Here is a 17,561-nt window from a genome sequence, read left to right as displayed (position 1 = left end):
AAGTTTGGGCAAACAGCATTGGTTACGTTTGTGAGGTAGCACAGACTGTTTCTGTAAGTTTTCTAAACAACACACTAACTTTTCTGAGAATCCCAGGCATCTGGGGCCATAAGCTAATGTTATGACATCTATTTAACCCATTCCTAGACTTAATGGCATTAGTATTCTATCTTCGAAGCTCTTTGGTGGATTATTATAAGATTATGGGAAGTTATCCTCTCTTCAAGATTATTCTTTGAACTTTGACATGTTTTATTAGTTTTTTAATAAAAGTATTTAAGAAAAACATAGACTATATAATTAAAAATGTTTTTATCAAGAAAGATAACCATATAAATGATAAGTTACTTCCTCTGGTTCTTTTTTCCTGCCCTATTAAACACAATACTTTTAGCATCATAGTGTTTTATAACCCATGTCCATCTTTTTGTAAAAATGACATAAAAATAGTGAAGCATAACTCTTTAAGAATAGTAAAACATTTTTTTGCTATTCATTTTAATTGTTTGAACTTAAACTTTTTGAGAGTATTTTATATTTTCTTTTCTTTTCTAGTGCTGGTACCATGTTTTGATTCCAGAACTTTGTGCTCTTGCCTGGCTTGCTTGCTCATAGCTGGTGCTCTTACCACTTGAACCATGCGTCTAGTCACTCATTTTGAGAATTGGAGATGGCATCTTGGTGGGTTATGTTGTGCTTGAACCTTGCTCTTCAGATCTGTTTCCTGAGTAGCTATTATTATAAGTGTGAGCCACTGATGCTCATGTTGTGTTTTATTTGAAATCACTCTTCTTTATTGAAGTAAAATACTCAGAGTTGAGCTGCAACGAAGACCACTTTGGTACTCAGGACTATAGCATCTTTTCTTTTACCCAGATAGGCAGGTTTTGTACCATTCTAACCAGGCAGAGGCCAGCTGGAATCATTACTTCTGCTTTGTGGACAGTAATGAAATGTGAAGTTTGGTTTACAAACAGGGTCACAGAGGAAATAAACCCAATTCTTCTAATGGAAAATGTAAAGGTGATAGTTGGATTACTTCTGAATAGAGGAGTGTATTTGGTTTGTGTGTGTGTGTGTGTGTGTGTGTGTGTGTGTGTGTGTGTTGTATGTTTACTGTTGAGAGAGCTTTTGCTACTTAACAGTTGTGTGATCTTGAGCAAGTGATCTCATTTTCTTCCAAGATAAAATGGAGAGACTAATGCAATGTCACTCTGTTGTCATAGAGACTAAATGAGATACCATGCAGATGTAGAAATATATCAAGAGATCAATAGAGTTTCTTCCTTTCTTTCTTCTTTCTTTTTCTTTTTTTTTTTTTTTTTTTTTTGTTAGCACAGCAACCAGGGTTGCAACATTACTGATCCTTGTTATCCTCTCCAGGCTGACCTTTACCAAAGAGAGCTACTTTTTGTCTACCTCCTTTTCCTTTCACTGGGTTTTCTGTCCCCTCGTTGTAGAGAACATTTGTTGAACAGTTTCAGAGATGAAGAGGACAGACTGATGCAGTGTGAGCAGCAGCAGAGATACACATGAAGATCAGAGAATTGGTTAAGGGGAGGGTAGTATGGGCTTCATACTTCCTACATGCAGGTGATGTTGGAGTTGAGTAGTGAAGCGTGAATGGGAGTTTATAAACAGGCAGGATGGGTTTGTGGTAGAGGCTTATGGGAAGGAAGAAGGGCATTTCTTGAGAGAGGAAATGCAGCTTGTACTGGTTAGAATTGTAAAGGGTTCCTAGAAATATTCTCTCTCTCTCTCTCTCTCTCTCTCTCTCTCTCTCTCTCTCTCTCTCTCTCTCTCTCTCTCTCTCTGTGTCTCTGTATATATATATATATATGTATATATATATACAGAAATTCAGATAATTAGTGGGAAATGAAAGCATAAGGTTAAATGCAGATGGAGATTTGTGCTGAGGCAAATGCTTCCATTCCTGTATCTTTAACACACATTAAGAAAGATATCAACTGACTGTAAAGGCTGAGTTTTTTAGTACTTTTTCTTGATCTTATTTATTTTTCCTTCCTCAAAACTCACATGTTATTTTATATACTTTTCTCTGCTATGTCATTACTCGGTACATTACATTGTTTTCTTGCTTTTTTTCAGGGAGATAATTTATTTAATTTTTTCCAGACTGGAGTGTGGCTCAAATGTGGAGTGCTTGTCTAGCAAGTGCCAGGTACTACATTCCACCTTCAGTACCCTTCCTCCAACCCAAAACCCCAAACCCAAGATTTTACAAGAAGCTTTTGCTTTTGTTTAGTGCTAGTACTGAGAAAAGGATACTCTTCTAAATAAGAAGAAAAGAAGGTCTGCTTATAACAAATTCCTGGCTCGTCTTATCTTTTCTGAGTATTTATATTATTTTGCCTTTATCTCTGGTTCTATAGGAGGTAAAATAGGATATTTGTTAATGGCTGATCATATTTTTACTAGGTGTTAAGCTCCTTGAAGGCAGACCTAAACTTTTGGTTCCTTTGCCACCCCTTGTGCATTTGCTGAAAGTGCTCAAGAATCAAGATGAAGAGTGAACGAATGCAAGTCTTCCATGCTAGCCTCAGCTTCTTCACAGTAATTGTGACTTCAGAAACATTTGCTTATTGAAACATTCCAGTTCCATGTGAATATATTTATGCAAAATGCCTAGTACAGTTAAATCCAACACATTTGTCACCTACAGTTGGGGCTGCTGATGGCTGCACAGCTGTGAGTCTACTGTCAACCACTGCATAAATGTGTGCATTTTATTCTATATAAATTGCATCTCAGGAAAGCTATGGAAAACTTTTGAAATTATGTCAGATTTTACAAGTGTCTTCAAGTGCATTTTCTCCTGTTGTCATGTTTACTATATAGTATACAGGAGTAGAGATCCAGTTTGGGGCGTTGTGCATACTCCTTGTATGAGCTCTGTGAAGTCTTTGCCTCTTTCAGAAGTGCTTGGAGTTGGGGACAAGAACCTGATGAACCATTACAGCAACTGCATTCTCTTTGCTGGAGAAGTGATACAATAACTTACTTTAATATTCAGCCAGAGTAGTAATGTTGGGTATATCTGAGTAAATTATTTTCATTTTATGAATTGCTGAAGAAGTTTGTCCTTAGGAATACATTGCTTTGTCTCAATAAAAAGACATAAATATAGGCAGTAGGAAGGATGTGACATTTCTCTGTTGCTTTCAGAATAAGAGTGGTAGCTGCAGTTTTTTAGGTAGTTGATACTGTCTTTGTCATTAACTTTAGTTTTAATGTATTTCATACTGAAGCATTTATGAAGTCATACAGATTAATAGAACATTTGCCCTTAGGTACATTGTTTAATATGGTTTTCGTTTCTCCTCCATTTTGCAGGGACTGGTAGGTTCTGGTTTTATGAAACAGCAGGGATGCCTGTGTTGGTTTGCTCACTCATGCAAAATTGAGCCCTCTTGAAAAATGAACAAAAGATCTTAGCCAAAAGGAATTCATCATGCAATCTATCCACAAGAAATGGTGAATGAATTCATCATCAAGTAACTTAAATTATAATGGTTATTTCTTGATACTCTATCACCAGAGTATACCTTTAGGACATTTACTATTATTGTATGGACATTTTTCTTTTTTATATGATTGCCAACCTTGAAGAGTGAGAGGCTTCAGATTAATGTTTTGGGGCACCCTAATTTAACAGAAATAGTGGTGGCGAGTGCTTTCTAAGGTAGATCTGATTGTTACAGGGATTTCTTAAGAGGCTGTAATAGGAAACACATTGTATTTTATTTCTCTTATTTGATTTTTCTTACTTATCTTGTTAGTAGCAAGTGTTGTTCAGTGCTTTGGCTGGATTTGGATCTGTGAATCTCCCCATGTGTGAGGAAAGAGCAACATAGGCTGCAGGATTTGGTGAGAGGTTCCAAGAAATATCAGTCTAGTAAGTGTTCAGCCAGCGAGCACCATAGTTGGGTGGAAGGATCTTGGATTTCGATGATATTCTGAGGCCGTGGCCTGTCTGATCAATAATTCTTCAGGTTTATAGCAGGTTCCTGGCCTAACATGGGAACACAAATAGCATTTCACTTTTTACTGAAGTGAGTTTGGAACCAGCTTATGGTGAAGGTTTTGCTCCTTTCTACACAAAGTTTCTGTATGCCTGGTGAGAAGACTTGGAAGACTGTCTTTGGACTCCGGCATTTGGGTTCCAGTGTTACCCCAACAGACATTGTTGACCATGTAGTAGACACTGAGGTTCCCCTATGGTACAGTGGTACAGGCTAATATCAAAGGCATATTTTCTCCCATTACTTGTTTGCTGTAATAATTTTGACTTTGTTTTGCTGATTCAGGTTTTTTTTTTTTTTTTTTGACTGATTCAGTTTTGTACTTTTCTTTTTTTTGGTCAGTCATGGGACTTGAACTCTGGGCTTGGACGTGTCCCTGAACTCTTCAGCTCAAGGCTACCACTCTACTCCTTGAGCCACAGGGCTACTTCTGGTTTTCTGGTGGTTAATTGGAGACACGAGTCTCATGGACTGCTGTGCCCCAGCTGGCTTTGAATCGCCATCCTCAGATCTCAGCCTCCTGAGTAGCTAGGATTACAAGCGTGAGCCACCATGCCTGGATAGTTTTGTACTTTTTTCCTAGTCCCCCTGTCTTTTTTCTGTTAGTTTCTGTTTTTGTTTACTTTGAATGTATTAGCTATTGCATTTTACCACCATGGAACTTAAGAGTAGGAGGGCGGATTTAGTACACATACATGGAACTGCTGTCTTTCTGTTCCATGTCAATGTTCAGGCAGAGGCCAGAGTCTGGATATTGAGTAGTTAATGCAGAGGCTGACCTAGAACATACTTAATGTCTAGAACTCATTTAATAGGGACTGAAGACCTCAGTGCCCTTGGCTCATGCTTGTAACCATACCTACTCTGGAGGCTAAGACTGCAGAAGAAAAATCTGGAGATTTATTCTCCATTTTACTAGCAATATATTAGCTTGGAGGCATGGCTCAAGTAGTAAAATGCCAGCCATGAGCAAGAAAGCTGAGCAAGGTTGTGAGGCCCGGAGTTTAAATTTTGGTACCATTAACACACAGACACACACACACACACAGACACACACATACACACACACACACACAATATGCATATGTGTATGCACACAATGCATGTACACACACATACACGTACACACACACATACATACAAATAGTAGAGGTAAAATTAGCGAAGCTCTTCTATCCACTCATGATCAACAAGACATTTTACCTTGCACAAGGTATTTTTGTTGTTGTCTCTAGGTTTCAGTCTAGGTTTTTGTCAAATGGTAGAATAAACTGCTAGTTCTGAGATTCCTTTGTAAGCCTTTTCGACAAGAGCCATTTTCATTGTCTTTGGCCGAAATACTGCTACCATAGCAAACTTTGAGTGAAGGAGTTTTCAGCTGTGTTTAGTACCTGAGTCATAATATATAAAGTTACAATTATGAACTTATTTGTATATGTTTGTAAATATTTATCAAATGAAAATTATCTTTTAAGGTTGTTCTCTATCTGAAATATTCATTCTTATATTGGTATTTGTGTACATATATACTCCCACATACACAGCTATGTAGATATATATACACTGGCATGTATACTTATTCTTATCTAATGAACAAAATGAAAAAAAGATACAAATACATAAAGATAACTGAAGTACAAGAATTTGCATTTTAAAAGATCTATTACTATAGAATAATTCAATTTTTATTGTATAATGCTTAGAGAATCTTGGCCAACAGAAAATTGCTGTTGGCAGCTTCTAAGTTAAAATACACATACGCATGCGCGCGCGCGTGTGCGCGCGCGCGCACACACACACACACACACACACACACACACACACACTCCAGAGAATTAGGGAAAATGCAGCAATTAAAAGGGCATCCTCCAGGTTTGTAGGTATAGATTTAACCTCTAGGCTGTGTTTTGGTATATGGGATGTGTGTCCTGCTTGTCTCTCATGCTGAGCTCTTTGCCGGCCCTGCTGAGAGCCAGGGGCCCATTTCGAGGAGATGAAGACACTGCTTTGTGAAATGCAGCCTGTTGGAGTGTCTGATTGAATGCATTGCAAGTTTGCAAGAACCTTGATAGGGTCTGGGATAGTTAGTGGAAAGCTAGCAGATGTGGTGGTGTTCATGGCTGGGTCTGTCTCTGAAGGAACTTCCAAGAATATTGGTCAGCATTGTTGGTGCTTGAACAAACTGTATTATTCATGTCTAAGCTGCCAGTAATTGTGCCTTATACCATTAGTTTATGTCCCAATAAGATCACTTAAGCTATGACAAACTGCTTCCTTATTTATGAGAATGTTCTTTATATTTGTTGGGAGAACTTGATGAAAAGCAAAGTTTAAATGGAATGAATTGGTAACATTATTGTTGAAACTTTCATTTGGAGTCCAGGTCTTCTGGCCAGCATACTTCTGGACTGCAAGTTGTCTGTATCAATGGCTTTTGCCCTTTTGCCCACTGCACCATTGGCTAGTGATATACTAGTTTTTCAAAAATAGAGCTATAGGGGGCCGGAAGTTTGGCCTCATGGTAGAGTGCTTGCCAAGCATGCACGAAGACCCAGGTTCAATTCCTCTGTACCACATACATAGAAAAAAACCAGAAGTGGTGCTGAGGCTCAAGTGGTAGAGCTCTAGCCTTGAGAAAGTCCAAGGACAGAGTTTGGGCCCTGAGTTCAAGCCCAGGACTGGCAAAAAAAAAAAAATAGAGCTATAGGATAGATGTCTGTGGTTCGTGCCTATAATCCTTGCTAATTAGCAGGCTGTGATCTGAGGATTGAGGTTCAAATTCTATGAGGCTCTTATCTCCAATTAACCCCCAAAAGCTACAAGTGGAGCTGTGGCTCAAGTGGTAGAGTGCTAACCTTGAGCAAAATAATCTCAAGAACAGTGCACAGGCCCTGAATTCAAGCCTCAGGACAGGCACAAACAAGAACAACAAGAACAACAACTAAAAGCAGAGTCCTAGGAAGCATGGCTCAAGTGATAGAGTACTTGCCCAGCATGAGCACCCTAGCACTGTCAAAGAAAGCCAGAGTGAAAACCAAACAGCAGCCTGATTTGTTGTCATGTTTTGATTCTATTTTTTTTTTTTTAAATCTTGTACAGACAGACTTGTATAGACTGCCGCCTAGCCAAAAGTAGCCAGGCACTGAAGGATAGCAACAGTATCAGAGGTGTTAGAATGGATTTGCATGCGTCAGAAGAACGTGGCAGCAGTTCATCAGTTATAAGGGCACCCTTGATCCCATCCAGAGACCAGTACAGGAGGGGTGGATGGATATGTGGTACTTTCCCATATTCTAAATGGAAAGCACCAGCATTACAGATAAAAAATTGTTGGTGGACTGGGAGTTTGGCCTACTGGTAAGAGTGCTTGCCTAGCATGCATGAAGACCGGGTTCGATTCCTCAGTACCACATATATAGAAAAAAGCCAGAAATGATTGTGGCTCTGGTGGTAGAGCTCTAGCCTTGATAAAGCTCAAGGACAATGCTCAGGCCCCAAGTTCAAGGCCCAGGACTGGCAAAAAAAGAAAAGAAGAAAAAAAAGAAAAAAAACTGTTGGATCTGTTTGTCTTGGATTAATTGAGTAGTGTAGCAAGTTCATTTGCTAGTTATAAGTTTACTGTCACAAGCAACCTTTTTCACCCTGTAATAAGATCTGTGATTGTTGAAACAGGTTGAGCACATTGAACAAATTGACAACAACACAATGTATAAATCTGTTGTTCTCTGTGGTAAAGATACAATAACAAGGTTGAGGGTTTTTCTTTTTGCCCGAGAGTATACCACACTTGCATCTTCATTGTAACAGTTAATCTTTTCTTACTGTTGATTCAACTTAGGTCAGGAAATACTTTTATTGTTATAATTGTTGGGTAGTTGCACACAGGTTATAATTCTGTGTGTCAGGTTATGAGTACAATTCATCTTGATCAGCGCTACCCCTTCCATTGTTTTCTTCCTTTACCCACTTCCCACCCTCAAGTTATGTAGTTCAACTTTTACCTAATGTACAATGAATATAATGGCTGCATTTACTTACTTTCCATTTCTGTGCCCTGCTCCCTTTTCCCTTGCCATTCATTTGTTGTTCAAAAGAGTTACATCATGGATTCCTCTCCTAAGTATACTACCCTTTAGTCAGTTCGTGTGCATGTGGCTAAAACCCTATAATGTTTGCTTGTGTTTGATAGCTATCTTTCACATTTGAGGGAAAACATGTGCCATTTGTCTCTTTGGCCTTGGCTTACTTCACTTAATATAACATTTTCTAGATTCATCCATATCCCTGCAAATGATGTAATATTATTCACTCTAATTGATGAGTAAAATTCTATTGTATATAACATATTTTATTTTACTTATTTATTTTTGTGCCAAACTTTGAGCCTGAATTGAAGGACTGAGTGATCTTTCAGCTATTTTGCTCATAGTTAGTACTCTGCCACTTGAGTCACAGCTCTACTTTCAGCTTTTTGGAGATTAATTGGAGTTAAGAGTCTCATGAACGTTCCTGGTTGTGTTCTAATTTCAATCCTCAGATCTCAGCCTCCTGAGTAGGTAGGATTACAGGCATAAGCCATTGGCTCCTGGCTTATATCACATTTTCTTCATCCAGTCATTCATTGTAAGGCATTTGGGTTGTTTGTGGAACTTGGCTTTTGTGAATATGCTGCAATTATGCTGCAATGAACATGGAGGTGCAAATGTCTTTGCTGTATCCTCACTTATAATGCGTTGGGTAATTAGATGCTCGAGTGATGTGGCTGGACCATAGGGGAGTTCTATGTTAAAATTTTTTTTTTGTCATGGGACTTGAACTCACCATGGATGTTGTCCCTGAGCTCTTCAGCTCAAGGCTACTGTTCCTGGAGCAACAGCGCCACTTCTACTTTTCTAGTGGTTAATTGGACTTTAGTACCCTGGGCTGGATTTGACCCTTAGAGCTCAGCCTCCTGAGTAGCTAGGAATACAGGTGTGAGCCTCCGTGCCCAGCCTATGTTAAATTTGTTGAGAAATTTCCAAACTACCTTGTAGAGGGGTTATTATTAGTTTATATTCTCACCCAAAGTGTGATAATGATCATCTGTTTCCTACATCCATACCAGCATTTGGTTTTGTTCAAAGCTGGCCAGGGTGAGATGGAGTCTCAGTGTTGCTTTGATTTGCATTTCTTTTATGGCCAGGAATATTGAGCATTCCCGTAAGCATTCTTTGATTATGGGAAGTAAAGGGCTGTCGCTTTGACTTTGGCTCTTATCTTCACCATTATTTTTATTTATTTTATTTCATTTTTTCCAGTTCTGGGGCTTGAACTCAAGGTCTGTGCCCTGTCCTTGAGCTTTTTCTCAAAGCTGGCACTCAAGTAGTAACTTGTGCCAAAGTGTCACTTCTGGCCTTTTCTGTTTATGTGGTACTGAGGAATTGAACACAGGGCTTCATGCATGTTAAGGAAGCACTCTACCAGTAAGTTATATTCCTAGCCCCACTGTTAATTTGATTAACTTTTAAAATTTATCCAAGGTCAAGATTATTATTCTCTATTTTATATATGTAACACATACACATATATTTTATTTATAAGCTATTTCTTTATCTTTGCTTTGATTCTGAAACCTCTCTCTCTCTCTCTCTCTCTCTCTCTCTCTCTCTCTCTCTCTCTCTTCCTTTTTTTTTTTGTGTGTGCCATTCCTGGGGCTTGAACTCAGGGTCTGAGCACTGTCTTTGAGCTTTCTCAAGGCTTGAGCTCTACCACTTGAGCCACAGCACCACTTCTGGCTTTTTTCTAGGTATGTGGTACTGAGGATCGAATCCAGGCCTTTGTGCATGCTAGGCAAGCACTCTACCACTAGGCCAAACTCGTGGCCCAACTTTTTTCTTTAATTGTTGTTGCTAAGGTCTTTTTCTTTTTTTAGAAAATCACATTGGCTGCACATGTGCCACTTATTCTAGCATTTCTACCATAGTCTGGGACTGCCTAACATTTGATTCATGCTCATTCATGAGTTTTCATATGCCTATAACCCTCAGAAGTACTTGGAAGTACTTCTTAAAGGCCATAAAAGGTCACAGTGCTGGAGTTTAAATTTCTGTTTTCTTTCTGAGCACTGGGGAGAGCATCTTAACTTTTGGGACCATGGTCTGTTTCAACATTCTGGTGAAGTCAATTGGCCCATTCTCAGAGTAGTGTTTTAAAACACACTCACTATATAGCATTAAAACAGAAAGTGATTAAAATGACATCATCTTCAGAATACTACAGTATTGTAGTATTGTATTATACAGTATATTATATTTATTGGCACCTTTAATAAAAGGATCTGGTATTAGTTGCATTAATGATTGTTATTTCAATGTAGTAATGAGCATTAATATTTGGAGATATCTGAGGCTATTATAATATGTCATGAAAAATATCTGATGTTTTTGTGACAAATCGTGGGTATCATGGCTAATGCTTCTTGCTTTGGGGCTGTTATTCATAATTGAAGGAAGTGTTTGTATTTGCTTAGAAGTTAGTGAAACTAAAGGCTCAATTATTTTTTTCCTGCAAGTTTATAAATCCCCTAAAGCTCAGGTTAAGAACTGCTTCACTAAACCAGTCCCTGTCACCTGCTTCTGTACATTTATGCTACCTGCTGGATCCGGCACATGTTAGACACTAAAAACTGGATAGGCCTCCTAAGCAACAAGAATCACCATAGCTGTCTTGTTAGGTTCTGGGGAGTAAACATTAAAATTCACTTTAAAATTGTAGAACCTGTGGTTTAAAATCATGTTCCTTAGGATTCTAGTCAACTCTCTGCCTTTCCTTCCTTTAAAAGCTGGATAATGATATTGGGGTAGGATATTTTCTTCATTAAAAAGCCATTGCCTTCTCTCTTCCAGCCCCTTTTGTGTTAATGAGTGCTTGTCACTGAGAGTTTCAGTTCCCCATCTGTGATGATTGGATGACAAGGAAGGTAGGGAGGGTCAGGACCTGATGTAGAATGGCTGAGAGCCCTGGGCTGGCCTGGTCCCCTCTTGCTATGTGTGGGCCTGGTCTGGTTTGTTGTATTGCTTTTCACATGGTGTGTCTGAACCACTTCATCAGTTGTCAGGTCCCACAGCTTGAGTGTTCCATGGTTGCTTCTGTTATACCCTGAAATCAAATTTTTCTTGTTTGTTCCTTAGAGAAAACAGGAGGAAACCACTTAAAAGCACTTCATTTTTTTCTCCCTTACCTGGGAATAGGCAGGCAAACGGTTTCTTCCATTCGTTAGGCCTGTCAAGGCTCAGTTGTAACTCCAAAAATAGTAAGGAACTTTGATGATGTTGACAGGAAAAGTTTGAGCTCTGGGGAAGAACTTCCCCAGTGCACCTACTGTATAGCTGGACTTCTATGCTCCCTTAGTCCTTGAGCCCACAAGAAGCTCTGGTCTTTGCCTTGTCCAGATGTTTCACTGGGAGAGGGGAAGCCTTTGTGAGGCTCTCTGATCTGTTCTGCTCCCAGCCTCAGAATCCTTTCTGGATGGAGGGCGCATACCTGCATGGGCTCACCTATGATCTTGGAATCTTCCAAGTTTTCTCTGCAAGTCATCTTTGGATGACTTTGGACTTGAACGTCAGGAATTCTCTCTTGTTTTATACATCCCTCCCTGTGTTCTTCCCCACCCTATTTGTTAGTTTTTACATAATCACTAACATTTTACTGTCTTTTGTTTTGCCAGTCTAGGGGTTGAAGTCCAGGCCTGGGCGCAGTACCTGAACTTCCTAGTACTCAGGAGGAAGTCATTTACCACTTGAGCCATAGCACCACTTCTGGCTTTTTCTGAGTAGCTTATTGGAGATAGGAGTCTCATGGACTTTTCTGCCTGGGCTGGCTTTAAATCCAAATCCTCAGGTCCCAGCCTCCTGAGTAGCTAGGATTACAGTTATGAGCCTCCAGCACCTACATACTATCTTTTTGTATTTATGAAAAATAGCTTGGAGAAGTTTTTTTAATTTTTGTTGGTTGTGGGATTTGAGCTTTGGGCCTGGGTGCTGGCCATGAGCATTTCAGCTCATGGCTAGCACTCTACCACTTTGAGCCACAGTACCACTTCTAGTTTTCTGGTAGTTAATCGGAGAGAAGAGTCTCATGGACTTTGATGTGTAGGCTGGCTTTGAACTGAAATCCTCAGATCTCAGCCTCTGGAGTAGCTTGGATTACAGGTGTGAGCCACTAGTGTCTGGCTTGGAAACAATTTTGACCTGACCTTTTCTGAAGATGTTTTGCTTGGAAGGTGAAGAGAATAGTAACTCCTGACATTGAGAGAACAGATGATTTCAAATTAAGCCTGCACACTGGGTATTGTCTCCAGTGGCTGTGGATGTAGTTTGAGGGTTAAGATGTTGAAAACCACAGTGGTCTCCCTCGTTGTGATTTTGGAAGGTAGTGTGGAATCTTCTAAGAAGTGAGCCAAAGGAGAGTACTTATGTCACTAAGGGTGCTGTCATCTGAAGGAACAAGCCCGATCAGTGCTTGGGGAAGTGTTGTGACAGCAGAATGACTCTGCTCCTCTGTCCAATCCTGCCAGCTCCCTCTGGTCTATCTTGCCACATAAACTTTCCATTTCAAATTTGTTTCACATGTTCCAGAACTGTGAACTTTTCATAAAGAACCCAGTCTCAGGTATTTCTTTACTGTAACAAAATTTTCTAATAGAGGGCCGGGAGTTTGGCCTAGTGGTAGAGTGCTTGCCTAGCATACACAAAGACCCAGGTTCGATTCCTTGGTACTACATACATAGAAAAAAGTCAGAAGTGGTGTGTGGCTCAAGTGGTAGAGTTCTAGCCTTGAGAAAGTCCAAGGACAGTGCTCAGGCCCTGAGCTCAAGTCCAGACTGGCCCCCTCCCCCCCAGAAAAAATTCTTTCACTAAACCCCATTATGAAACTTTGAAACTTAAAAAAAATAGGTATTTGTCTTATTACAGGACCATTTTGAAAGACTATCATTCTGTTTAGGATAGTATTTTGGATCCTTCCCCACTGAGGACTTAAATGATATTGTTTTGGAGGACTCATGCTGTGAAAAACTCTAATGGAGAATATTTTAGTTTCTATTAGCAAATCAACCAGTAGAGCAGTTATTTAAGTATTGTCTTTGAATATCTAATGAGTTTTGCTATAGTAGAGATCAGGCAAATGGGCTTTTAGCCCCTCAGTTGCTTTATCTGACATTTGCCTTATGACACATGCTGATACCTACTATGGTGATTAGACATTTATACAGCCTAAACTTTTTATTTATACTTATATAGTACTTAAAATTTATGCCCATAATCGGTTACTGGTTAAAGTATGCAAACATGTGAAACCCTGATTCTGAAGGGCAACTTAATGATCATCATAAATGTGATGATGGCTCTGAACATTAGCCTTAGGATGCTTTTCATTTGAGTGGTATAAAGACTCACAGGTAGCATGTCAGGATGTCTCCTAGTTTAATGCTTAATGTTTGAAAGAGAAAGCAGACAAGGTGATTGTTACGTTCAGTTCTGCTTTTCATACACTGGGAATAAAAGCTTCTCTCAAATACATTTGCATTAGAAAATGCCACCTTGAAATCTTTTTTTCTTGTCATTTCAAAATAAGACACAAAAGTTCTAAAATTAAATCAGTTAATTTCTCAGAGTGTCAAGTTGAAGAATTCTAAAACATTGGGTCATGAAAGTAAAATTTCTTTCCATTTTCTTTTATTCCATTGGTCATGGGGTTTGAACTTAATGCCTAGATGCTATCCCTGAACTCTTTTACTCAAGGTTTAGCATTTTACCACTTTGAGGCATTGCATCACTTCGAGTTTTGTGGTGGTTAATTGGAGAGATAAAGAATCTTACAGCTTTTACTGCCCAGGCTGGCTTTGAATCACGATCCTCAGATTTCAGCCTCCTGAGTAGCTAGGATTATAGAAACGAGCTGCCAAAATTTCTGTTTTTGATGCTATAACTAACAAGGCAATTTCATCTATATAAATATAATTCCACTGTATTATTAAAATATTAGGAACAAAATTTACCTGTACTGAATATACGCATATCTGTTTTTTCATTATTGTTTCCTCAAGAGAATAGCAAGAATACTATATAGAATTTACACTATATCCTAACTCCTGTTTAATAAATCACCAGATCATAAGGGATGGTATGTGCATGTTATGTGAAAATGCCATGCCTTTTTATGTAAGCAACTGAGCATATATACTCTGACAATTGTGTGGACTCTTAGAACCAACAATTTCCATAGGAAAGGGTGACAGTGAACTTGATCTTAAGAACATACACGATCTTTAATATCACTAATTTAAAATTAAATATTTGAAGCTTAAAAATCACTTTTCATGTAACACATACATTACAGATTTTATTTTTTTATTGTAATTAATAAAAGGGTTACATGATATTTGCCAGATAGAAGGTCACTAATTCACATACATTGATACCCTTTCACAATCTTGGTCCCCATTTTTTTTTTTGTTGTTGTTATGGGGCTTGAACTCAGAGCCTGGACTCTGTCCCTGAGCTGTTTTGCTGAAGGCTAGCATTCTACCACTTTGAGCCATGGTGCCACTTCTGGTTTTTGAGTGGCTAATTAGAGATAAGGGTCTCTGGACTTACCTTAGATCTCAGCCTTCCTGAGTAGCTAGGATTACAGGCATGAGCCCTGGGTGCCTGGCTACAGATGTGTTTAAATTACTAAAGGGTTTCTTCAGCTTATGTTGAGAATATTTGCACTTCTCAAAGTGTCAAGAAATGTAGTCATCAGTTGGAATGTGTAGCCAAAGAACTTTTGGTTGCAAAGTGAAATATCCTCTCAGTGTCTGCCTCTAGGAGAGATTGTATGGCAATGTGTACACATTGGCACGGACCAGAGCCAGGCTTTGGATGATGGCAGTGTATCGGCCTTGCCTTGTGTTACAGCAGAGTTGGTTGTAATGACGAGTAGCACCCAGCCCTATGCCAAGCTCCTTCCTTCTTTCTGGGATAAGAGTGTTCAGAGTACAAGGAGTTGCCATGGGTGCAGGAGGCAGCTAGGAATCGGAGCCACCCTGAGAGGATGTTCACTTGACATGGAGCATTTGGGGATCTGTTTTGTGGAGGAAAGAGATTACAAGAAATACTATTTGGGAATCTGTGATAGTGTTTGGTGTTGATGCTGCTTGAGTATACACTTTAAGGGTTGCTGTGTTGGGGTCTTGAACCCTCGAGTGATACTCCTGAGCCTGATGGAAATATCCGTAAGCAGGTGGGGCCTAAGTCCCTGGGGAAGCTGCCTCTGATGGGTTAATGTCCTCTGATAGTGTCCCCACATTGCTCTCTAGTCTGCTGTCTTATGAAGTGACCTGTCCCTTGCCTGTGCCCCTTCCATTTTTATGCCATCTGTCTGTTATCCCTTCATCAGAGATGGAACCCTCTCTTGGGCAAAAATTTTGGCTTTCCAAATGGAGCTAACTAAACCTCTTTTCTTTATAGTTAGCCTACCTGAGCTATTTTGTTATAGTGATGAAAAAAAATGTTCTCATATAGTTTGAAAGAATCTTTGGGAAATGTAGAAGTAATATGGCAATGGGATTAAGAGAAGCATTTTTATGATTATAGAAGTACAAGTATTATTCATTAGGAAAATAGATGTTTCAACAAAGCTTGCTTTTAAGTGAATACGTTTAAGTGGATTATAGTTCTCCATTTACATCTTTTATAAAATTGGACATGCTATACTGAAAAAAGGGCCCCTGGATATAATTTGCATTTCTTAAGATATGGCAAATCTGTCATTGCATGCTTAAAATAATTATTTTCTTACAGAATTTTGCACTAATGCTAAAAACATTACCAGTTTCTCTAATGTATTCATATTTTACCTAACTTATACCCAGGCAGACTGCTTGTAGACCTAAGCTAATGTTTATGTTTTAGTTGATACTATGAAGTTCCCTTAGGGACTGTTAACATCTCAGTATGTATATTAAATTAGTACAATTGTTTATTCTGGGCTTTAGGAATTCCCTATTATATAGCATGAGAGCAAAGATTAGCAGAAATGGATTCTTAGAGGGGTACAACTGGGATAGGATGGTCTCAGAAGCTGTGTGTGTGTGGTGTGTGTGTGTGACTGGTAGGGATAGAGAGGCAAATGAATATCTGATTTGGGTAGCCTTGTATTTCAAATTCTGCTAAGTGGTTTTTTTCAGTAAAGGGAAATTTGTAATTGAGAAGATTTAGGAGGATTTATATTGGACCCTGGTTCTGAAGTAGAGTGATGCGTAAGAAAAGAGAAGGAAGAAAAGCTCAACTTCCCAATAGATGTCTCCATCGCTGAGGCATTTTCTCATAGAAGTTTAGCTTGCTAGCGAGGTGGTGGAGTTTTAGTATGTTAGACTTATCACTAAGCAGTAAGTGGGTGACTGCATGGAGCCTTGAAGAATTGCCAGACACGAATATAATTTTGTCATAGTGGTAGTTAATCTGTGGATACAATATCCGTATTGATATTAGAAGTTTGAGGATTATTTTTTAGAGTTTTGGATAATGTCAAATGTAGGTTTATGGGCGTCAGAATAGAGTCTGATGAGGTGTGGTGTATATCAGAAGGTGATAAACTTCTCAGAATAATCCTATTGTGTGATTCCTTTCCTCTCTGCATAAATAATTGAGGAAACATCCATGGAAGCTAGTGAGCTAGTGAACTGGCTCAAACACATACACAGAACATATGTCAGAAGAATTTTACAACTTTGGGGATAGGACCCTAGAGTTCACATTCTCAGTTGCTCTGCTGTGAAGGCTTGGGTAGAGAATCACTGTTTTACTATTAAACTAGCTGAAAGGGCATCAAGGCGATTGAATTCTTGCCTCTCATTCTACAAATAATAAAATGGCTCTTCTACAGAGCTTGAATGGCTTACCTGCTTTAGGATGGACAAAGCAGCTTAGTAATTTTGCAATTTCCTTTTATAATATATGCTAGATAGGAATAATTAGACATCTGCTTCTGTATTTTTACCTATTTCAATTCCTTACTGTGTATCTTTTCTTTAAAGCTGTCTTTGATCCTTTTATGTCAGACAAACAGAAGAGTAGAACTTAGAATTTGTATCATGTTTTAGTGGCATATATAGGTAAAATATGGATTTCATTGATGGGATGGAAATCTTGTTACAGTGATTTAAAATGTTAGATTTTTTTTCATGTAATATTTTATGCGATTAGACTCAGTCTCCTTTTGTCATAATCTCTCTATGGGTAAGGTGTTTCTCTTATCTATTTGGTTGGAATTGGCTTCTACTTCTGCCAAAGCCTGGACCACGATGGTCAACTTGGGCTGCCTACTCCTCAGTGCTTTGCTTTGTAGTAGCCAGATCATAGTCACCAGGCTTCTCATAACTACAGTGGAGCTTGAAAATGTAATCTGCTGAGACTGGCCCTGGGTTCAACTAGAAGTAATGAATAGGGACACGCTACCAGGCGATTGCAGAGGGTACTGCATTGTGTTATTAAT

The 17,561-nt window shown here is 39.0% G+C and overlaps 1 protein-coding gene across 5 annotated transcripts in view; it reads left to right on the top strand.

The window, feature by feature from the left end:
- The window catches only part of Chchd3 (coiled-coil-helix-coiled-coil-helix domain containing 3), a 269,461-nt gene that overhangs the window by 22,363 nt on the left and 229,537 nt on the right, over positions 1–17,561 (top strand). The gene's annotated exons all lie outside the window — the stretch shown is intronic.

The sequence above is a fragment of the Megascapheus bottae genome, chromosome 5, assembly GCF_031878675.1.
Source record: "Megascapheus bottae isolate mThoBot1 chromosome 5, mThoBot2.hap1, whole genome shotgun sequence".
Classification (NCBI taxonomy): domain Eukaryota; kingdom Metazoa; phylum Chordata; class Mammalia; order Rodentia; family Geomyidae; genus Megascapheus; species Megascapheus bottae.
This window is presented reverse-complemented; position numbering and strand designations above follow the sequence as displayed.